This window comes from Apodemus sylvaticus, chromosome 2, assembly GCF_947179515.1.
Source record: "Apodemus sylvaticus chromosome 2, mApoSyl1.1, whole genome shotgun sequence".
Lineage (NCBI taxonomy): Eukaryota > Metazoa > Chordata > Mammalia > Rodentia > Muridae > Apodemus > Apodemus sylvaticus.
Genome location: NC_067473.1, coordinates 127,399,221 through 127,415,622, shown reverse-complemented (window position 1 = coordinate 127,415,622; position 16,402 = coordinate 127,399,221). Strand labels below are relative to the sequence as shown.

The window sequence follows — 16,402 nt, the reverse complement described above, 5'->3', positions numbered from 1 at the left end:
CAACAACAGCAGCAACAGCAAAACCATCTGGAAGGAATTCCTGTGTGTGTCTGATGGACAGGTTGGAATTTCAGTACTGTGGGGAGATTGGAAATCAGCAGGTTTGGAGGCAATTATTTTGGACTACTTTTAGCCTTCTCAAACGAACAGGCATTTCTTGCCCTACCCTGGATCTGAACTATCACGTTGTGATAATGAATAAAAATCTTTCATAAGCTATTGATTTAGCAGAACACCAGTGCAAGAGTATATGACGTCATGTCATCAGACATCATGTTGTTGCCTCTTTTTTTAAAAAAAAAGCTTCCCCCCATCTTGTTGTATTTGCTTACAGTATACCTGCCAATATATTTTTATACTTTATTTAAGACTTTCTTTGTTCTGTAAAACTATAAAAAGCCTGCAAAATGGCTTCCATGTTGAAACATGGAATTTGAGGTAGCTCGAATCTGTGTTCCTGGCATATGGGCACTCACTTAGTTATAATGGCTCCATAATAATCTATCTCATCTTCTGTTTAGGATGCAAGCTGTGGTTTTTGCGCAGGCAGCATGGAGACATATTTTCTGTCACAAAACAGGGTTAAAAATTTATTGATTTGAAATGAATGGGATAAAAATGCCATTTAACACACAGAGCTTTAACAACTTACAAGAGGAAAAAATATATGTTGATATATCTTATATGTATGGCATCCTTAAAATATGGGCTCAAGTAATGTTAACTGCAAAGTCCACTGATGATAATTATTTTCAGGTGGGGGCCATGACCTCTTTTTCTTTATTCCCATCTATCCCATCAATCATGACAGTCAATTATCTTGAATTAGTGTGAAGTGTTGACTTAATCGTTTACTCCTTTATTCACAGCAAGCTGAAAGGAAAACACAGCACAAGAGGTACATTGTACTGCCCAGTTCCTCTGTCAGGCAGGCACAGGAATCTGAAGCATCATGCTGACATCTTAGAGAGGAGCAGTTTAATGTTAGTGTTTGGATGAACAATTTGAGCTCTCTGCTTGGGTTACAGATTAGGGATAATTACATTCAATTGTGAGGAAGGATGCTATCTTTTTTTAGTGTATTAGTATTGTGCTACAGAAGGCCAAGGTCAGCTCATTACCCCATCCTTGTGGTTATCTCTGAAGCACATGGCATTACACTACACATTTGCCCATCAGTTCTCCCTGACATGTTAATGACAGACACTACTGTTTTGTATGCATGGATTCTCATCCTAGAATCAAAATGAGATCTGCAGACTGGAGTCCAATGTAAATAGAATATGCCTACTTGCAAATATGTTATTTTCATTAAGTGGCTTAGAAATTGCCAACCACAGAAATAAGGGTATAGATAGTCCCTACATTCAAAAGAGATGCAGGAACAGGAAACTGCTTCAGGTAGACTATACATCTCATGGAAGGATCAAATAACCTTGTCTCCTCTGGCTGAGGGCAGCTAATAAATACTAATAAAAGATAAACAACACCCAATCATTGTCGAAATCCTAACAGTTCCAACCAGAAAGTCTTTATTATATGAAAATATGACTCTTCTCAAAACTGGAACTTGACCAAGATATTAATATGCACCTCACTCTACACCTCAGTGGAGACAATATATCTGAAACATAATAAGCAGCTGGAGTGTTCCAGTGCATGATAATGCATGGCTTCTGCTTCATTATTTCTTGATGTTATGACATTGCTGTCCAGTCCTGGGGTGTAATGAGGAGCTCCAGAACTTATATTATCACTTAATGAAGTCCAATTAAGTATCATTAACCTTTGATCTACTCCTCACACTTGGTGCACAATGAGTGGTCCCAGGAAAACTTGAAAAGGTGAACTTGGGCAAGAATTAGTCGATGAATTATTTTTTTGAACAGTTAAAACTACCCCAAACGGGCATTTTCACCTGAAGCCATGAGTCCAATGATGTTATTGACTGATGCCAAGCCTACGTACATATACCTCAAGTCAAATGTATTGAATATTGCTAGGATTCAATGACAGAATAATTATTCAGAAGGACTGAGCCAGTTGATAATGAACACTGCTTTGAAGATTTACCGTTCTATCTGAGAACCTCCTGAACCTAGACATAAATTATATTTCTTTCCATTTTCAATTCAGTCTAAACCCGTAGTTATTGCCATCATATGCATAAAATGTAAACAGCATCCATAAAACATGACACTACTTCTAAAAAGCAAACCAAATTGGCTGAAATTGCTAATAGATGTATACAGTTCATAAAGCAGTATGCCTTATGTAAGAATCTCAAGAATACAAAGTTTATGTAAAGAAATGTGTTAAGGAATGTAAGACATTCTGTGAAAACACACATTAACATATATGTGTGTGTTTGTCAATAAGAACATTAGACAGCTCGATGCAGGTCTGGGGAGAAGGCTTCCTTCTCATGTGTAAGGCTCTAAGTTCTGTTCCCAGAGCTGTGCAGATGAGCGAAAGTGAAATAAATGTTTGCCAAATGTGGTGGTGCATGCTTCCACTCCCAGTGCTCAGGAGGCTGAAGTACAGAGCAATCAAGCGATAACAAACTAGCAGCTGAATCAAGAACCTTAGCATTAGTAATCCCAAATTCCCATTTCTGATATTTGAATATGTTAAGCTGTTAATGCATTTTTTGAATCAAATACTAGCGCATTGTGTGTAGCATTTAAAAGCTAAATGTCAGAACCTCGGGAACTAAAGACACCCCACAGCACTCTGATCACATTCATTTTCTTCCCTATACCCAGCACAATAGTGTGGAGGCGGTTCCAAAGCTCACAGAATAGAGTCATGAAGGAGACCTATTTTCCAGCTGAGAGCCTGACAGAGAACAGCTCCACTGAGGAATACACAAGTTATTAGTCAAAAGTGGCTCTCATGTCTCACATAATCTTTACCACGATTTGGCCCTGTGCCCTTTGCCATCAGTGAGCCTGCCTCCTTATGTTTCAGGCAACCCTCCTTCTCCTAACTGGTGGGAAGGGAGCCTGCTTTTGTCAACTACTGTGTTCCTAGCCTTTGTAGCCCTCACTCTGGGTACTTGCCATCACCAGTAACATTCTCTCTATGTGGATCTGTGACATATTGTAGAACATTTGAAAGGTAACCCCTGTAGATGTGTATTGTTTAGTACAAGGGACATAAACTGAGGCCCACAGTATAAAGTGGACCTTAAAGGGGACAGGCCAATATCCCAGTATGGGCTCTAGACTTAAAGAAGATATGGTCAATATGGATAGAAGATTATGAGATGGCTTCTGGTAACACTCATACTGGATTATAAGAAACATTGTATAAATTCAGTAAGTACTTAAAATAAATCTTTAAAAAATAATATAATAATTATACAAATCATGAACATATCTTTTTGCTATCGTTATCAAGAAGTTTGTGCTAACTGCATGTGCCACACTCATATGTGACAGGTACTGCAGTGGATTTGCTTACATTACAAATAGGAAGTCATCACAAACAGGAAGTCATGCCTTATGCTGCAGTGTTTCAGTGGCTACTTTTAACTCCAAAATAAAAGTGGAAACTTTTAACTCCATTATAACCTCAAATATCATGTGCCACATATAACTTGACTTTGAAAGGATAATTATCACACACAGGACATATTAGTAGGTCAGAGACTACAGTGGTTGACTCACCCACCACGAGTCACTCTTACATCATTGCATAACTGAGAGATTCTAATATCAATCTTTCTCTAAAGCTACAGACAAAGGAGTAAGAAAGTTCACTGTTTTCACATAGAATCCTTAGGGAAATGTCTTCATACTCTACTCAGTGAGCTTATTTTGTGGAGTAAAGTATATATTCTGTAGTAAGTATGGCAAGTTGCCTTTACTAGAAGTAAGTATGCTTATCTGTTGCTATGTAATGACTTAGGATAAAATGTAATCGTTTAAGACATTACACAGTTTGTATAAACCAAGGATCTGTGTGCAATGTAACTAGGTCCTTGCTTTCTAGGTATCTAACAGAGGATTCAGCCAAAGCTGAAGCTCTGCTCTAAACTCTCCAGGTAAAGGAAAGATATGTTCATTCTTGTGGGTTTGACTAATTCACTTTCTAGCAATCTGCTCAATGTGGAGCCTAAGCTACTCACAGGCTCCTGAACAGGGCCCTCATATTTCTGCCTCTTCTGGAAGGCAGCTTGCATCATAAAAGCAAGTAAGCAGAGAAGGTAGGGGACTGCAGGAGGAAGCTTCACCATTTTATTACCCAAGCTCAGAAGCAAAATGTTGTTTTGGAAGAAACTCCGAAGACCCAACCCATTGCCTAGGAACAGGGAGGCACATGGGCATGAAAATGAGCAGAGGGTGGGTGAAGACCAGTTGAGAAGCTACCCCCCTTTAGGCATTGTCACTGTCCTGGTGACTACACATTTCAGGTTCCAGAGAGCAGATAAGCACCACGACAGAATACTACGAGACTCCAAGAAAATGAAGGATTGGCATGGACCCAGTGTCTGTGTTAAACCAGCAAGTTTCTCACTCAGAACTGAGTGGTCCGCACCAATCCTGCCTGCAAGTGAGGCCCCATCCTTGTCTAGCATCCTTTATCTCTTCCTAGCTGTAAGTTTTCCAGTCTTTCTTCACTTTCAAATGATAACCCACAGCCTAACTCTTCCAGAATCTATAATGAAAACACTGTTTTAAGTGTGAACAAACATTATCTGAGTGTGACAATTTGATGTGCAATGGATAGATCAATTTCTTCTGGTATTTAACTACATATATAATTTCTTTGCATTTATAGAAACACACAAGAATCAAGGTGGGTAAACCACAATTGATCAGGGTGGCCTAAGAGATCTCAGGAACATCTCTTCAAAATCCTAACTGAGCCTCTAAGACAATCCAAGAAAGGGGGCATCTTCTATAGCTCACCCAACTTCTTTATTTGAAAATAATTGTAGCATCTTGAGAGTAAATCAAGCAGATGAAGACCAGACAATATTACTTTGAAAAGTTTACAGAGAGTACTTTCCTATGTTCTTTTTTAATGGAATTGCAAATAAGTCCTTGAGGAAAGCACTAAACAACTGCTTGTTGCTACATCGTTATTTAACAAGCTAACAACACTCACAAAGCAAAACCAGAAAACGCTCAGTGCAGTTTTTACAATGCATAAAAAAACAAACACACTAAACTAAGGCAAGATGATACTAACCCCCCCCCAAAAAAAACTAATGAAAATTTGAGTTCTCTGTTCACCCTGTGATAACAAAGCACTCAAATTAAGTTCTGAAGGTCATTTAGAAAGACCATGTTGTAACAGTCGTAAAGATATTTTGTAGCTGGAGAGAAGAAAATCAGAAAAATATGCTGATCTTGTACATGTCCTTGGATTTTAAAGATTCAAAGCACCAAAAATGATATTTTATATAGAAAGAAGAGGTGTAGAGACACAACATACTGTTTGTCTGGAAGTGAACAGGTTACATCCTGGTGGAATTATGACTAATGATACTGTAGAATTAAAGTCTGTAGTGAGAATCCTAGAATTCTGGGTTCTTTACAAAAACACAGAAATAAGAATGTGTTTGCATTTTAATCTCAGGTGTGGGTATGTTGTGCTACTTTGGAGTGTCTGCAGCAGCTGAATATGATTTGCCTCATGCTTTACAAGAGGCAGGTTTTTTCCATCTGTAGATAGTTTCTTCAATTGTGTGATGTTTGGGATTCTCAAAACTTTTCAGAAGGTATATAAATACTAGAACCTCAATAGGCAGCATGGGTGGTTGTTGGTTAGAGCTTGTTAGCAGTCATGCTCAAAGAAGAAACAACAAAGGGAAAGAAGTTATGCCAGGAGCCAAACTGACTTTACTTTTTGTTTAGAGTTCATTTTAAAGATAGGCTTCGGTTTTGACTTTTCCTCAGCTACAGACCTTGGAGAGATCAAGTGGTCACTGTGCCCTCCCAGAAGAAGAAAACATCTTGCAGCTGCCAGAGATTCATCTTGGCTGAATGCCGGACTAGCTCAATCGGTAGAGCATGAGACTCTTAATCTCAGGGTCATGGGTTCGAGCCCTACATTGGGTGCCAGTTGCCCCGGCCCGTGGGGGTTTTTGACAGGGGACCCTAGAAGAGAAGGGCAGAGAAACAGAGACAGGAGATGCAAAGAACGAGGTCAAGACAAATTAACTGCTCAAGACCTAGTTCTTTGCGTCTCCTGTTTGTTTCTCTGCCCTTCTCTTCTAGGGTCCCCTGTCAAAAACACCCACAGGCCGGGACAAAGTTAGATGCTGAGATAGCTCTCTCTCTCTCTCTCTCTCTCTCTCTCTCTCTCTCTCTCTCTCTCTCTCCTATCGAATGATAGTGGGTAAAAACGGGGATAAAAGGTGGTAAAAAAAAAAACCCACAAAGTAGTAAAGATACAGACGTCTTGAATGGTTCTGCTGTCAGAACTACTTTCAGCAAGTGGGACCTTTGTGAACTCCACCTCCTGTCCTTGTCTGTACATTGATACTAAGAACATCTAACATCTCCAAGTATATTTCAGAACACCCTGTGATACAATACAGCCCCAGATATAGATGTTTGCTGATACCCTCTTTTACCAGAGAGGAAGATCAGAGTCATCACTGACTCTTAGAAACAGCTTTCACTGACCAACTTGAGACATGCTTCTTGAAGAATATACTTCATGAGTGAGTTTAATCATATAGGACCTAAACATCTGAAAGAACTCGAAGAAACGATGCTTCTGTTTTGGCTCACTGTTGTAAAGCATCTAGTCCACCATCTTTTGCCCCTACCTGCTAGGACAGAATATCATGGAGACAAGGAGCCTAAGGGTTGTTCCCCTCATGGCAGACAGAAAGTGTATGTCACACAACAAATTCTTCAGCCCCCATCACCAGTAACCCTTTTTCCCTACCTCCTAACATTTCCACAGCTTCCTTAAACAGCACTGACAGCTGGGGGAATTAAGCATATAATAGTTAAGTGAGAATCTTTGGGAGACATTTTGTATTTCAAGTCTAAAAGCACATTTTATCATCTCTATTGGGCTGCTAACCATACCTCAGATGGAATGGAAACTCCTTTCATGAATGAAAAGCCTTTGTTACTCCTCTCCCCATCCTTTCCCTCTCCAGTTTCTCACATCATCTTATTCTCACCAGCTTAAGCCTACAAGATGCTTATTGATGTCATCCTGCCATTCAGATAATTGTCAGTTGCAAAAGTTAAAACCTAGATACTGAAACCACATGATCTCAGTTTTCACATATTGAGGTATCACATATACCTACCCATCACCACAGAGAACTCCAAAACAGGACTGTTCTGAGCTGAATGTCATTTTAAACTCCAGACTTCTTGAATTCATTATAATGATACCATACAGAGACAACTATGTCCAACTTATGGCACCTTGGCTGCTAGAGGTCTGTTCTCTTTGCATGAGTTCTGCTGACAGCATGAATACTATACTACCTCATAATTTCTTCCTAGTAAAGCCTTCAACCCAGATCTACCAAGAAGAGGCATCATTAGAGTCTGTGCTCACATTGCCCATTGATTTGTCATCAGAAGGAATTCCCTCTTGCTCACAGAATAGTTGGTTATTTACTAGGGTTGCTGGGTAGGAAAGAACCTGGAGATTATGATATCCCTAGCCCAGAAAACTGGTCTTCTCTTAAGTCCTTGAGCATCCATCCCAAGCTCCATCCACCATAGGCTCCTGCTGGCCTGAGAAACCTTGTTCTGAGCAGGCCTTCCAACCACTTTTGGTCGGTTACATGTCAGCATTATACACCCCTTCGCCTGGAAGCCTTCCCTGGATGTTTAGAATTAAGACTCGTTTTGATCTCCTGGTTGTTAGTCTCTAACTGAACCTGTTACCTGATTCCTTCTTAGCACCTCAAAGTTCATGGTTATTTTGTTATCTAATAACTTTTGTCCCTTTCACTAGAATTTTATCTAAGAAGGAAAGGAATTACACCAATCCAGATCAGCATATTCTCCAGACACATCAAAGTGTCTGGAACAGTGGAAACAACTCCATGAGAAAATGAGTGAATAAATAAATGATAGGTGACAAATTAAAAAGCCATTCCAATTAGGCCAAATACAACTCAACATAATAATGCCACTATGTCCTAAGTGCTGTGCTTTACAGGGTTGTCAGATTTCATATTTTATCCAACTCCTTATATGAATATATATATATATATATATATATATATATATATATATATAATACATGAGAAATGGAAGCTTAATGGTGTTAAGTCATTTGTTCAAAACTAGATGCATAAAAGCACTGAAAGAATGCTTGAATCCTATTTCATTTTGCTGGACTTCTAAGTTCCAGCTTGTAATTATTACACATGCCATTAATAGTTAATCCCTCACTGGAAAAAATATGATTTCTAATTATTTGGACACGTGCCTAAGACTACATTTAACTTGTATCAAATATAACAATGTCTCTAGCCACAAATTGACTATAACAGGAGTGAATGCCTGTTCTGTTCTCTCATACTACAGTCAGGTGTCTCAAAATGGCAACATCTGCAAAAGAGGAGGTAGGGATAAGACCCCATTGCTGAAGATGGCACATTTTGCATGTATGATATAGAGAAATCTTCCTGGAACTGATCTAGAAGCTTCCTTCCTGCCAGATAGCTTTCATGGTTCCCAGAGGTGTTATGCAGGCTGCTGGGGGAGAATCCTATCATCTTTAGAACCACTTGCCAGTTAAGATGTGTTGACTGTATAACAATGGCACTACTCTTATGGGGTCAACTAACTACTATCTAATTGAATTTGAGACTGGCTCCACAGTAGAGAAAACTCATGCCTGGTACTAAAAATATCACACACACAAACAAAAAACAGGGATATTATAGGCCCTATGGATAAACTGAATAGTATTGTTTAACAACCTGCCATGGTATCAAACTGCATTCTCTATATTTATAGACCATACTCCTTATAGCCTTAGTCATAAAAGCCTTTCTTTCTAGTGAACAGTGGTGGAGCAGAGACCTGTGGTTATACAGGGTGTTGAGAATAAGTGATGTATGTATGCTCAGTCATATGTAAGACATTTATACAATCATCTCAGAAATTCAGGGAATATCTCAGATAAAGGATTTAGAAAGAATACAATAATCAGAAGATAGGCAAAAGGGCAGAGAAATGTCATCTGTTGGGCAAAATACAACCACTGCAATCAGGAACTCACAGGAACTGTAGAGGCTTGGACTAGGTCTGTTAACAGTAAGGAATGAACAGAGGACTGGATAAGAAAATCCTACCCTCACTGCTAGACTATTTGCTATGGAATTATTCAAAGAAAGGGTGACTGTTATCTCCAGGATAACAGTGGAGGAGCCCACCAAACTCAAATGGATACTGACAACTCAACGTTCACACAGATAACCCTGGCTAACCTAAATGAGTCATATAACAAAATCAAAAGTTTGTGGATCTGGAAAAGAGACTGATGACTATGAGTGGAGATTGGAAGCAGTAGGAGGAAGAGGAGAGGTTGGGAGTAAGCAGTTTGTATTAAATTGTCAGTAACAAAATTAATATGAAAAAGCGATGCCAATAGTAACCAGTCCAAGAATATACAGAATTTATGAGCCTTCCGATTGGGATATTCCCCCTGTAGTTACTGTGAAATGTGGGCTGCAGTTTTTTTTTAATCTTTCTTAATGTTTTATTGTTCTTTGAAAATTTCATACATATATACAATATAGCTTGATTGTTTCCACTTTATAAGTCCAGCCCTCCAACCTTCCTGAGATCTCCCATCACACCCCTCCTCCAAATTAATTTCCTCTTGTTATAATTATTGATTATTGTGTTTATTTATTTATGTATTTATTTATCCCACTGAGTCCTATTAGTACTGCTGATAGGACTGATTAGGACTGCTGATAGATGCACAAGTGTGGGTAGCCTACTGGGGTACTGGGAAGCTTCCAGTGATACACTCTCCCAAGTAGCCGTCAACTTTTCCTCATCTAGGAGTGTTCAGGAGCAGTTTTCTAACAGAGCTGGTTCAAAATTTTTCTGATCACTTTCAGTGATTTATCAATCAAATATCTCAGAGCAATTTGAGTGTGTGTGGGGCAGTATATACTTGGCAAGAATGTATGACTAACTATGGAACTCATTCTCTATCGACTTAAATGAAATGACACAGTTGCCACCTAATTAGAGTACCTCTTGCTCCAACTGAATTTCATTTCTATGCATATTGTCCCCACTCAAGGAATATAGGCAGAAACTCTGGCCAAGTCTCTGTGATATTTACAGTCTAAGTGAGATCTGCACAAACACTAGTGAAAATGTCAGTTCCTGATGATCACCAAGCCCATAAAACAACCTGATTCAAATGCCACAAGGAATCAGATGAACAGTACAGAGAATCATAAACAACCAAATCAATCCCCCATATGCACACACTCCCCCAGATCTGGTAAACGATCTATTCCCAGGCTGAGCTTTTGTGCTGAGTTTCATCCCAGAGAACAACTTTACAGCAGAGTTATAAACCCTGAAATTGCTGATGCAGCCTTAATTATAGCTATGCTGGTGACATGGTCCTAATGAACTCTTCGCTGTGTTATGTGGCCTGGGGATCCCAGAAGGAGCATTGTGGAAATGTACAAACACATTGGTCAGGGTTCAGTGGGATATTTTTGGACTGGAGAAGTGGTAAATGTGTATATGAATGTAAATGTGAATTATGTAGATTTTAATGAGTATGATACCGATATGGTAATAACATTAGTCATCATCACAGAAAAAAGAATTAATGCCAACATGTCTAACTTTCAAAAATGCATCAAGATTAAATAGGAGAATAAATGTGCTGTAATCTGTGCTTCTATTTACATTACGTTCTTTAGTGCATTGGACAACAACTTGACTTTCAAACCAAAATATCAACTGTCCCTTTCCACTCCATGCAATCTGGCAGTTTTGGAAATGCTATTTGCATGGGAAACACACTTCAGTTCAACTTTAGAGTCTGGGTCTGTGGATCAGTGGTGGGGCTTCACTAAATATCTCAGTTGCTGCTCCAGGTCATTATTTATATGCAATGAAATTTCTAGGGGAGGTCATGGTTGCACTGCACTGTCAAATGCACTTTGAAAACATGTGGGGCAAATTAACACCCAAAGAGATACTGTCATTGCATGTGATACAGTTTCTTCTTCTCCTTCTTGTTTTTTTTAATTAAAACAACTTACAATTACTTGCCTAAATATCAAAAGCAACTGCTTTAAAACTCAAATTTTCTAGACATCCATTTCCTTGAAAATAAAAGGTGTAAAAGCACCTAGTTAGACTTAGGTAGAGTAATTATTGCTTTGTGTGCTAGTTGGGTCCTACTTGGAATAAACAGACATTAGCCCACATCTCCTCAGTAAAAGTCATCTTGAAAATGAACTCTCCTAGGAAGGAAAGTCTTGAAACCTGCAAGCTCTAAATTGCTTGAGGTTTCCTTGTTGTAACCATGCCTACAGTATACAGTCTACAGCCTTAAAATCTAGCTAATGTTAAGGTAGGTATATCAAAGAAGAGGGGTTTCCTTGGTCTATTTTCTTTTGTCTGTGATACAAGTGATAAGACTTTGGTTTGGATGTATACCTAGAGTTCATATGTTGGCTGGTGGGGTGCAGTGGGAGAGATTTGGGACATAAATGGGCACAAGTCTTCCTAAATGGATTATTGGCATCATTCTGGGAGTTCGCTCATGAAGCATTTTTCTCTCTTACAAAACGTGCTCAATTTCCTTTCTTGCTCTTCCTGATATTCTACCATGGGATAACACAGAGAAAAGGTCCTTTCCAGATCATTCCTGACCCCTTCCTCTTGTGTTTCTCAGCCTTCAGAACTGCAAGAAAACAAGTCAACAAGTCTGTTCTTTATAAAGAACACAGAGTGAGGTGTTCTGTTATAGCAGCACAAAATGGACCAAGACAAAATGTCTTGTGTGGCAGAAAGATAGTGCTTATACTTATCGCTGAAGAAATGTAAAGAGCAGCAGAAGGTTAGATCCAGAGATATGGTCCTTATGCTTAGTAGGAAAAATATATATAAACATATTCATATATTCCTGAATGTAAACTGCCACTTAAATATTTGTGAAGTGGCTATTGACTGTCTTGTATGATTCACAACATTGGCATTCTGTCACATGGGATGTCGGTGATATGGCCGCATGTCCCTGGCTGGAGTTCTCACCCACACAGAACTGATGAGAATTTAGATAGTTTAGATTTTAGGTAACACAAGAAATGTGTCTATGTTTCGAAGGAGAGAGTGCCAATGGTTCCAGGAAAATATTCAAGTGATGTGAGAGGATTGGACTGATATAAAAACAGCCTATAGATATGATACAGCTGGAAATCGGTATCACTGACATTTGGCCTGAAGAATGTGAAGCTTTCTTTTCAGAAAGACAAAGCGTTATATGAAATTCAAAACATAAGGAATCAGGTTTTTCCTAGGTGAGGTCCTCTACTGTCTTGGCCTATTATACTGTACCCACCCTGACCCCACCCCACCCCCAATGACCCCCTCATGTACCATATTCTAACCCCACAAAACCGAAACTGATTCTCTGGAGCAAATACTCCCTTCCCGCTATTGTTCAGGGACAACATGTCACTTTAGAACATGGAATATTGGTTAAATTATATGTATATACTTTCCTTTGTAACTTGAGCTAGAGTTCTAGCTGGCTTTTCCAATGGGCTGGGAGTTGGGGAGGGGGAACACAAGTGGGTGTTACTGATGGAATTCTTAGCCAAAGCACCTTTGTCAGGTACCAGAGCAGCAACCTTGGAATTTTGCTCTAGCTCTGAATTAAGATTGGTACATTGATCTCAAATGTACACAGTTTTAGTGTATATTATTTTAAGATGTCTTTTTAAATAACAGATATATTGAACTGTGATTCAAGTGTCATAAAACTGAGGACTGGCAAGATGGCTTAACAGATCAAAGTACTTGCTGCCAAACATGATGACCTGAATTAGATCCTTAGTAGCAGCATGGTGGAAGAAGAGAACTGACTTCTTCAAGTTCTCTTTTGATCATCTTCACATGCATAGTATGACACACACACACACACACTCGCTCACTCACACATATATATATCACATCAAGTAAATGCATAAATAAATACAGTAAAATTTACCCTTTTAATTCAGAATTTTTAGTATAGTCATAGCTATTAAGCAATCTAATTTTTTATCCTTTTAGGAAGAAAACCCTGTCCCTGAGAATATCCATCACTTCCTATACTTCCCCAACATCGTTTCTATTTTTATAGATTTTTATAGTTTGGGAATTTTATAGAAATGCTATTGTGGTTTGCTTCTCTATGGCTGTGATGACCAAAACATGACCAAAAGCAATTTGGGGCAGCATGTGCTTATTGTATTTTAAGAGAAACTAGAACAGGAACTCACAGCAGGAACCTGGAGACAGAAACTGAAGCAGAGGCCATGGAGGAATGCTGCTTGCTGTCTTCCCCCTCATGGCTTGCTCAGTCTGTTCTTATACAACCTAGAACTACCAACCAGCCCAGGGTGGCATTTCCCCTGGTGGCCTAGGCTCTTTGTGTGGAAATGTGAAATTAGTCCACAGACTAACCTAATAGAGACAACTCCTCTGTTGAGCTTCCCTCCTTTGAAGTGATTGCAATTTGTGTCAAGTTGAGAAAGACTAACCAGCACAAATATTATCACATACCAACTAGATCACTTCCTGCGAATGGTTGCTATACGTGAGCAATTTCCTTTTCTTTGTTATAGTTGAATACTATCACATTTTGGTTTTAATATATATTTTATTTATCCATTGTTTCTAACTCTTGACTGCAATGAATTATGCTGTTGTGAATACATATGCATGTGTTATTGATAGATGATAAGTCTTTGAGGATGTATCTGTGGTGAAACTGATGGGTCCCATGCTAACTGCATATTTCACATTTTGCAGATTACAAATCTGTCTCTAAAACCTGAATATCTCCTCATCCTTCGCTGGTTAATGGTATCTTCTTTATAGAGGTGACTTGTTCAACTCCCCTCCCCATGTTAGAATATTGAAGGACCTGTCTTAGTGTTGTTGAGTTATAAGGGTTTTTATACATCCTGGAATATAATGCTTATCGGGCATATGATTAAATAAGGGTATCTCCAATGTTAACTGTGTTTTCATGTTCTTAGTGAGGTTTCTTGAAACACAAAAATTTTGTATACTAATGAAATACTTGGCCTTTTTTTTTGCTCTATCTGCTTATGTTTATCTTTTCATTTATAAAAACTACTACCTAACACTAAATTAGAAATATTTATAGCTATGTGGTCCTTGAAATGCTTTGTACAGTCTTAGGTCTTAGCTATACAGGTTCCCTGCAGAGTGCACATGAATGTGAGGGTCACTTGACAAACTCTGTTGGTCAGTCTGCAGAGTGATATCATCTTAATCCTCTTAAACCTCTCAACTTTGATGACTACCAACTTTTGAGTCAATTTATTCTCCTGTGTTAATACTTAAATTTTTCATTATCAAACTCTCATATTATTTTTGTTAAATTTATGAATAAATGCTTTTTCAGGGTGACATTATAAATGAAATTATTTAGTTCAAAAAATGTCACTGCTTGGTTGAATGTATTTTGCCAGGAGTACCTTAAAAATAGTTTTCCCTGTATCTTCTGAAGTCATGTAATTTGGTTCATTAAAATGTTAATAAACCAATTATTTATATTGGCTTGTTGTACTAACTTGTTTCATGTAATAGCTGTCTTACTTTCCAATAGTAAACCCGAATTTTTATGGTAGATAATCTCTCATAAGATATATGTACATAATTTCTGCTTAGTAGAGATTTGGTGAAATTCCTCTCTTTATTTATAATGGATTTTTGATCTTGTCTAATGCTGGTATCAGGATAATTAACTGCCCTTATACAATGAACTTACTTTCTCTATTTAAAAATTATGTTATTTCTTCATTCAAGTATGTATATGGATGTTTTGTCTGGATGCCTGTTTGTATGTCACATGCACACAATGTCATGGGCAGAAGAGAGCATCAGGTCCCTGGAACTGGAGGTTCGATGGTGTGAGCTTCAGTGTGGGTGCTGAGAATTAGATCTGTGCCTCAGGGGGAGAGAGCAGCAAGTCATCTTAACCACTGGGCCATATCTAACCCCCTCTAGTTTACAGACTATGTGAAGGGTTACTATTACTTTTCAAATATTATAAAAATGGATTCAGTTATATTTAATAGTATACATATAATATATAACATATGTAAAAACACATACATATAATATATACATACATATGGAGGAGAAATGGAAGTCATTATCTTAATATTTTTGAAGAAAAGAAGTTACTAGTGAATTGAGTGCTATTAGAGAAGGCATTGGCTTTTCATTTAATGTTTGTTGTAGGAATATTCACATTTCTGTTTCTTTGGTGGTTTCAGTAGTTTGTGTAATTCTTGGCCCTTGTTCCTTTCATTCTGTCATCCAGCCTGCTTGCATATGGGTCTTTATGTCATTTTATTCCTTGCAGTTCTATGAGATAAGTGATAGCCCACATGCTCTTTCTGATTCTGGTAATTTTAATCTTTCACTCAGTATAGCAAAGGCTTTGTCAATTATGTTCTCTTTTCTAAAGAATTTGTCTTTTTTGCTTTATTGATTTCTTTACTGTTTTTCTACTCTTGGTTGTTTATTAGCACTTTAATCTTTAACTTTCAACGTTATTCTTTATTGTAGATTTAGTTTGATGCTCTTTAAAAAAAAATCCCTGAGTAGAAACTTGAAAGATTTGTTTGTTTGTTTGTTTAAAATGTTTGTTATTTCCAAATGTACACTTTTATACATATTACATTCCTTTTTTATTTAATCTGCATTTCACAGATTATACATCACTTTACATTACATTAATCTCAATTACTAAGGATGTTTAGTGTATCTATGCTTGTGTGTGTAATTTCATTGCTAACTCTTTTTTACTGTGCTGTTTAGTTTCTCTCTCTCTACACACATGCACTCACACACACATATGAGTTCTCAAATGTTTTTTTTTCTAGTGTTGAGGAAAATACTTCGAATGATTTTAATTCTTTAACACATTGTATTGTTTGTTTCTGAGTTAACAGAGAATGTTCCATATGGTCTAGAGATGAGAAGGTGAATTCACTCACTGTTACATTAAAGATTTTGTAAATGTCTGTTAATTGTGGCTAGTGTATAGTTGTTTGCAAATCTTTTATTTCTTTGTGATTATGTCAAGCACTGGACATCATAATTATTATTAAAATGTTTACTCTACCTTAATGAAATTTTGTATTGTCTTTGAACTCTATTACTTT

The 16,402-nt window shown here is 37.9% G+C and overlaps 1 protein-coding gene and 1 non-coding gene across 2 annotated transcripts in view; one reads left to right on the top strand and one right to left on the bottom strand.

Annotated features, from left to right (window-relative positions):
• Positions 1-16,402, bottom strand: part of Tafa1 (TAFA chemokine like family member 1) — a 529,280-nt gene that overhangs the window by 353,958 nt on the left and 158,920 nt on the right. The gene's annotated exons all lie outside the window — the stretch shown is intronic.
• Trnak-cuu (transfer RNA lysine (anticodon CUU)) lies at positions 5,999-6,071 on the top strand. Its single transcript has one exon. It is a non-coding gene; the product is annotated as a tRNA-Lys (tRNA).